We start from the raw sequence: 8,737 nt of genomic DNA on the forward strand, positions 1-8,737 counted from the left end.
TTTATAAAAACTTTAACAACGAGCTTAGCAAATAATACACATATTTTAAGTCTGGTACAAATTAAATTGATATACTTGTATTATTCAAATCACAAATAAATCATTAATTCTTATTAAGAAAAGCTGAGAAACAAAACAATACCATCTGAAAATTATGCTAGAAATAAAATGAAATCATAACTATATTAAACACAATCAAAATATTATACAAATTAAATTTATTAAGCCAAACAATAAACCCATGAGCAAATTTATCTCACTCACCCTGGAGTTTTTGACCATTCAATGCCGGTTGAAAAATATTACAACGCCTGCGCGGATTTACATCCTTTTTGTTCAGTCGCATGCCAATCCCCACACCGACACCCCTTCTACTGGATATTGGATGCTGGAATAAAAAAGGGGAAATGCGAACGCTTTCCCCGAAGCTTTTCTTTTTGCTGGCGCTTAGCTCCCCAAGGAAATCAAAGGGAAACACAACGTATGGAGTACGTTGAAGTCGCTTTAATATTTATACAGAGTTCATGTCTCTATCTGTGGAAAATTCCCCTTACAACACTCAAGTGGTAAAGTGTTATATGTGTGTATCTGTGAGGGGTATTCACTCAAGGATGCCGCAGGACGAAGGATGCTGGATGGAAGATGGGGGATGGAGGGTGTAGGATGTTGCCGAGTTCCTTTGGTGAACTATATTTGACAATCAAGCCGCAAGCATATGTTACCCGATAATTTGCCGAAAGTTTTAATGAAAGACATGGGACTCATTTTTCCTGCCATTCTCTGGGTGTGTGTGTCTGTGTATGTGCATGAGTTAATGTCCTTTTTGTGTGAGTGCGTTTTCCTTCAGCATTGTCGCCATTTTGTGCGTGTCCGTGTGTGCCAGAATATTTTGATGAGCTCGAGAAAAGCTAGTGTCCTTTTCCGAGAACTTCCGTCTTTGTGTGGGTGTGCGCCTGTCCTCGGTTTATGTGTATAATTTCCATTTTATAAATGACTTTTCCCGAGAACTTTCCGAGTAGCCGCCGGCCACTGTAATCACGCCATATCTGTTGAAAGTTTACAACTTTTTGCCAGCGTTTTTGGAATACAAATTGTAAGGGGTTTTTCGTCCTTGTTAGTTGCTGCACCTTAAAACACTATTTTTTAGCTTAGTTTAGTTTGCTTAGTTGGTTAAAAAAATACGTGTTGCAATTCATGCGAACAGGATTTAAACAAACGTTTTTAGGAAATTAGTTTGATGTAGTTGGTTTTGATCCTTGCAAAAATATAATATTTACTTTTGACAATGTCTATATTCATCTTTTAAAGTATTTCTTTTTTTCTTACTAATTTCGTTTTGTAAGACTTTCGTTTGTTTTGGTTTCATATTAATAATGCATTCAAAATGGTACCAAATATTTCAATGCATATAAATTGAAAGAAAATAAAACAAAGCGAAATACAATAAAAATAACAAAGTTGCAGTCGTTTCCGGCTGTGACAAATCTGTTCAGTTAGCATGATACTCGTATTTAAAAAAAGTAAAAGGGGTTTCAGTAACAGCGCCGATTTTTAAAATACCCTCAAAAGATTTTTATAAATTTAGCTTACCCTAAGTGTATTATACTTTCTATATTGTTAATTCTTTTAGCCCTTGTTATGAACAATTTATAAATATTTCAAAAGAAAAAATATAAATTTTCAGTTATCCCAAGCTCCGCTTTCTTTTTTGTATTAAAGTGTATCACTGAAAGAGTAAATTTGAAAACGTGGCACACACCCACAAATGCGCCACTGCATCCCGCTGGGCAGTGGAGCAGACGACTAAAAACTGGACAGGTTCGTGGTCCCTGGAAACTGCCACAAAAATCGGCGACGAGGAGATGGAGGCGACACTCTGTCATACAATTTTTCAGTTGTTGTTACTTCCTTGGTTCCCAATGTTTTTTTTTTGTTTTTGCCCTGTTGTTGGTAATAAGCGTAAAACTTTGACAGTTTGTTATCCGCATTTGTTTGGTGGCTTGCAGTTTTCATTTGCCCGGTCTTTTTTTCCCGTTTTATTTTGTATTTATTTTCATTTTTTCAGTGAGCCACAAGCTGATATATTTTTTTCCCCCCAGCGAGCACCTGTTAAAGTTGCCGGAGTGACAGCAGCGGCACTTTCTAAACGGCTCACCCGGGAGCTGCCGCATGATAAGCGTTGTCCACGAAGGATCTGCCAGGACCTCATCCCCTTTTCCATCGTTTTTTTCCTGTGGGTGTGGCAGGGCAATTAGAACAACAAGAAACATTTAAACAGATGCATGTCATTTTGCGGTTTTCCCCAAAACCATTTTTTCGGGCACATTTTCGTGTTTTGCTCAATACTTTTCTCACCTTTTCCCAACCGGAAGTTAACGGTTATGTTTATCACATGACGTTTTTTACCACTTTTCCGCTTTTTACCATATTTTTGAATGTAATTATAAATTTGTACCTTTTATTGATGGATAACTCATAAGGTACTATATAATTGCGGTTTGGTGTGTAAAAAAGTGGGCATGTCGACCACAATTAGAGATCACTTATGTCAAATTTATGCCTGGGAATTAAATGCATTGAACACTTTTTTTGGTAATATAAAATGTAACATGAAATTATACTTCTAATAATGGTAAAGGGTCTTTAAATGTTACTGTTTCATCATAACATCTATGTAAAACAAGAAAGGAAAGCTAACTTCGGGCGGAGCCGAAGTTGAAATACCCTTGCAGAATATTCTGCAAATTATATTCTCCAAAATTATTCATATGATGCATTCTTAATACTCATAAAAAATCCCAACTTCCTAACTTTAAAAACACCAAAGTTATGGCATTTCCAATCGTTCAGTTATATGGCAGCTATAGAATATAGTCGGCCGATCCTTATGAAATTTAATATGTCGAATTGATTGGGCAAAAATAAAACCAATAGAAAATCCCAACTTCCTAACTTTACAAACACCAAAGTTATGGCATTTCCGATCAATCAGTTATATGGCAGCTATAAGATATAGTCGGCCGATCCTTATGAAATTTGGTAGGTCGGATTGATTGGCCAAATATAGAACCCACAGAAAGTCCCAACTTCCTAACTTTACAAACACCAAAGTTATGGCATTTCCGATCAATCAGTTATATGGCAGCTATAAGATATAGTCGGCCGATCCTTATGAAATTTGGTAGGTCGGATTGATTGGCCAAATATAGAACCCACAGAAAGTCCCAACTTCCTAACTTAACAAACAGCAGAGTTATGGCATTTCCGATCAATCAGTTATATGGCAGCTATAGGATATAGTCGGCCGATCCCGGCCGTTCCGACTTATATACTGGGTGCAAAGGAAAGAAGGGTGTGTGCAAAGTTTCAACTCGATAGCTTTAAAACTGAGAGACTAGTTTGCGTAGAAACAGACAGACGGACATGGCTATATCAACTCAGGAGGTGATCCTGATCAAGAATATATATACTTTATAGGGTCGGAGATGTCTCCTTCACTGCGTTGCACACTTTTGACCAAAATTATAATACCCTCTGCAAGGGTATAAAAAACGTATATACTTACAAAGTTTAAATTTAACTAAAGTTAAAAATCTTAAACTTTAATTTAATACGCGGTGACAAGTATACGAAGGTAATTCCACTTTGTACTGCGTACAGCGATTATAATGGGCAAAGTACTTAGGACAGAAGATTCATCTGCGATACGTGGTCCGGTACTCTTAATCGCCTCGAAAACAACAATGGCACCAGCAACAACACTATATCCTTGTGCCACTATATCCGTATGCTAGTCCTGCGACATCCATAGTCTGACCAACGAACAGCAATTAAAACGGATTAAAAAGGCAGCAAACTGATTTATGAGCCAAGGAACTCAAATAACGACAATACGACCACTGAGCCCAACATCCAACCTCCAACCACCGACCACCAACCAAGTGGTTTGGGCATCCGTATCCGTATTCGTTTCCGTTACCAGGATGCTGGTGGTTTCGGCTTGGCCCGCCTCAGTCGAAATTGAAATAATTGCGCAGCCAAGCAATTTAGAAGAATCACTTGCCATTTTCCAGTGCGTTCGATGCTTCTCTTCTCTAATTGAAAACATAAGAGAAAGTCCGCGATTGGGTTTCGATTTTTTGGGTACTGTGTAGATATTGGTTGCGGAAGTTCAGGAATTTCCTTATGTTATTTAAACCATAACTATATATCGGCCCATATAAAAGTTTAGTCACCCAACTTTAGTAAACCAAAAAGTATGGATTGGTTTCTTCAAAGCATTATAAGAATATAAAAGTCTATGCAATAAAAATGGCAATTCAAATGATTCATGATTGGTCAACGACAATAAATACTAACTAAATATTAAATCTTTGTAATACATGACTTAAAAGCCAAGTCATATTTATTTTTATATTTATAACTTAATTGGGGGCAAGCTCTAGTAATAATCTTATTACACGGTATAAATATTAGGCTACAAACCGATTGGCTTTGGCCGATTACGACTCTAAAAAGAAAACTCTGTCACTGCTGTTGCTGATGATGCTGTTGTTGCTGGTGATGTTGCTGCTGCTGCTGCTGCTGTTGCTGTTGCTGCTGTGGCTATTGTTGCTGCTGCAATTTGGCGCATAGATCTGGCCAAGCAGAGTCGTTCATGTATTTGGAATTTATAACCGCATATAGCGCACATAAATCCAGCCACTTCCACCAGCAGTAGCAACAACAAATCGAACTTTATGTGCTCCAATGGCAATGGCTGGCTATCCTGTTCCGTCCATATCCCGGCCATATGCTGCCACGCCCCCAAAAACTGGTGGGACTGTCGCCAAAGCTATTGCCACTGTTAGAAATTGCTGCCAGAGATTCGAATTGGAATTGGTTTGGGGTCTAAAGGGCGAGTATTGCTGTGTGTACAACGCTTATAATTGCTTGTTGCTGCTATTGCTGTTGCTGGTGTTGCTGTTGCTGCCGCTGCTGCTGTTGGGTATCGGTGTTGCTGGTGGGCACGCATCTCTATCTGCGACACCAGGGGCCTCCCACACTCGGCCAGCGTGTTGTAAAATGTAAAATTCCAAATAAATGGCCACGATGTTGCTGTGCTGCTGCCACTTAAGCGCCTCCACCATGTGTGTTATGGCCTAAAGTAAATCTTCATTAGATTTGCCAGAGTAACCAAAAGGCTGATGCTGCTGCTGCAGCAACACCAATAGCAACAAAGCCATAAAAAGCAGCGCAACTGGACATGAGTATTTATGGCCACTTTTGTTGTCATTTTAATTGATTTCAATTTTTGTGCATTGAGCAGCAGCTCCTGGCAGATAAGGATGAGTTGCAAGACGATTCCCTCTTCAATTGCAAACACTCGCAGGGTTTCCATTTATATATTGATTAGTTTATGCTGCTAATTTATGGTTTTAAGCCGGCTCAGTAAATATTAAGCTAAGAATATACGCCAGAGACCTTTTAAATTCAATTTATTTTCATTTTATTGATTTTGGCTTTAATGCGTCGTATTTATTTAATTATATTGTTTATAAGCCATAAACAAGAATTGGAATTTGTCAATTGAAACATTATAATAAAAGTTTTTTATTTGATTTCGCCTCAATTTATTATGCAATTTAGCTTATTTTATTATCAAAGAAGAATACATTGTTTATTTAACTATTTTGTTAAGATTAAGATTCGTTTTAGAAGGAAAATTTTCCCAATTCAAAACTGAATTAATAAGGGAATAAAACTATTACAAGTACCGAATTTCTTGCAATCCTTTTAATAAGAAAACGTTTTAATTATAAATCAATTAAAAGGTTTCAAACATATTAAATATTTTGTATGTGGAAAGTTTAGTTTTCTATTTCGTATGAATGTAAAGTAAATAATTAAATTTAAAATATCAAAGTACAATAATAACGATGTATAATAATCCACATTAATATTTAGAATATTCTCAGCATTTTATTTAGAGCGGACTGAAAACTTTTCGTGGACCCTTGTCCATTTCGTGTTAATCGAGTTCAGCCCCCTGCCAACCCATCTGCTCCTTGCGAAAGTTTCCCCAAATTGAATTTGGCTCAAATTAAATGGGATGTGACTCGAGTGGCCGACGAGTTCAACGTTCAAACTGATCCACAGTAAATGACAACAGCTGGTGCCAGTCCAGTCGGTTTTAAAGTCCCACCCCGCTCATCAGTTACCAACCACTTTACTCCACTCATTACCAATTGATGAAGCGCACACGAATAAGAAAAAAAAACAAAAACAAAAACGAACCGAAAACTTTATGAAATTTTGTGGTTGCTACCGTTTCTGAAAAATGTCTGCGGTCTTGCCATTCATTCCCGTACTCTCGAGTTTTTGGTTTTGGGCCCACGAAAAAAGCCCAACCGCATTGGCCGGGCCAACCCCTAATTGTTGTGGCCAGTGGACCCATGTAAACCCGGCCATATACAATGCAAAACCGTCTTGTATATAACAGTAAACTTGTGAAAGAGCAATAAAGATGATTAAAATGTAATTATCCTTAATATTCTGACGAACGAGCAAGCACACACAAAAAAGCGAAAGAAACTTTCGGGCTGGTTAAATTTTAATTGATGAGCTCAGGGGTTGAACTTTTCAACTTTTTCCACAGCGGAGGATTGAAGAAGGTTTCATGCTTTTGAGTACCTGCACTTGAGTGCCAATTAATTTGTTTTGAAAATTTGCCAAAAACTTTTGTTGCCTGCCCTGGGAACCTTTTTTAACGATGGGAAAATTCTTGAATTAGGTTTATTTCCATTTATTTTGTGCCAAAAACAAATTGTACACTTGTTACGGCAATTATTGATATTTGTCCTCGGTTTTCCCTCTTGGGATTTACGCACCATATAAAATCAGGGGAGTTTTCCGAATCCACCCTTTTTGGTGTGGAATTTGGTCAACATATTAATCACATATAGGCATAAAATAAATGTCCTACGAGTGTGTGCCAAATTGATATGTACATCGGGATATCAATTGCCTGGTGCGGTTTCATTTTGGTATGGGTGGGAAATTCTTTTCCACTTTTGTGGCTGCAGGTTGAGGGAAAAAAAAAACACATGTGCAATAAATTATAGTCCTGTACTTTGTGAATCATTTTGGAATGAGTCATGCGGAGCTTTCGATAGAAAATTAATAATCTTAATTGATTGTTGGAAATATTAGTAAATCTTAATTTAAAATAAGGTATTCTTTACTATTGATATTAGGATTATAAAACTCTCAGAAATTTTATAAATCCCGTTAAAGATTATTTTTACCTCAAAGATAAAAGTCAAACCAAACCCCCAAAAAAAAATGACTTAATTAAACGTATATTTTTCCTCGATTATTAAAAATCTTTGTGCTTCACTTCAATGCCGAGCTACAAAAGAAATCTAAGCTTCGAACTTCTCGATTATTCGGTTTTATGCCCGAACGGAATCATAAAGCCCAATCAATGAATTTTTAATATCCATCAGAAGTGTGGAAAACATTAAGGGCAGCCAGAAGAAAGAAATTAATAGTTATGGCCACAGAAATATGTGATAAAATATGCAGTTTAGATATTGAACTGGCAGAAACATAAAGAAAGGGAATAGAAAAAGAAACACTAAAGCGAAAAGTGTGAAGAAAAGTATCAAATGGCTAAAAAAAACATAAAAAGGCGAACTCGCGACCACTTTGGCGGCCTCTTTAAGTGACCCCCTCGCGACTTGGATGAGCTGTAAAAATATAAAAGACGCTACATGAATCCTTATTCCGCATGCGATCGAAATTAAAACGGCTTTGTTCGAGTGATCCACAAAAATGGAAACAAATTTTAGTGTTGACTTTTCCACCCGCTGGGAAACTCGACAGGATGTGCGTTTGTATGTGTGTGGAAAAGGCCGTTATGCAGTAAAAGAAAATGCTTGGACGAAAACATAGCTGAAAAGTAATAATATGCGGCATGCGCATATGCTTCCTCATTAGCATTTATAGCGCCGGCTTTGAAAGGAGAAAATATTAATATTTACGATTTGTAGTCTGTCAGAATTTGGAGTTGACTGAGCACTAAAATTAGGGGAACAAATTAAACGTTACTTTAAAACAAAACTAACTAGGAGTAAGACTTTTTAAATGTAAAATAATTTTTTTTCATTTCAAACCAGTGAAATCGTAATATGCATTTGGTGTAAATATTCTTTGGGCTGGAGGAAAATAATTATTTTTGATTAGTCGTGATTACTATTTTAATGAACCGAATATATTTCTCAAAATTATAATTTTGTATATTTTAAAAATGTAAGCTTCCTGTATTTCTATTAAATTCATATTTGTTGATCAAAAGTTTATATGAATAACATTATTCTATTGAAAATGAGCTCACTGGCTGTGTGTCTATATATCTAATTCTATATATTATACGTATGTGTATGTGCGTTACGCGATGTAAATTCGAGCTAATTGATGGGGCCATCGTCCTGCCCGCACCACCCACTAAATGATGGCTGCGACGTGCCCACGGCGATAGCCGATCAATATGCATAATCGGCGTAATCAGTGCGTTAGTTCGGATGAGAAAGCGGGGAGGGGGGGTGGTAATACCGATGGGGCGATGAGGTGTGCTGCCGTTATAACGGTGTTATGTCGTTAATGTGCAATTGCCATGTTGGCAATACCAATTGCGTTCGCACACTCGCACTTTCTCTCGCAATCACGCATCCAGAAGCAGTTGCCTGAAATTGAG

Source organism: Drosophila rhopaloa, unplaced genomic scaffold (genome assembly GCF_018152115.1).
Source record: "Drosophila rhopaloa isolate 14029-0021.01 unplaced genomic scaffold, ASM1815211v1 contig_2, whole genome shotgun sequence".
Taxonomy (NCBI): Eukaryota; Metazoa; Arthropoda; class Insecta; order Diptera; family Drosophilidae; genus Drosophila; species Drosophila rhopaloa.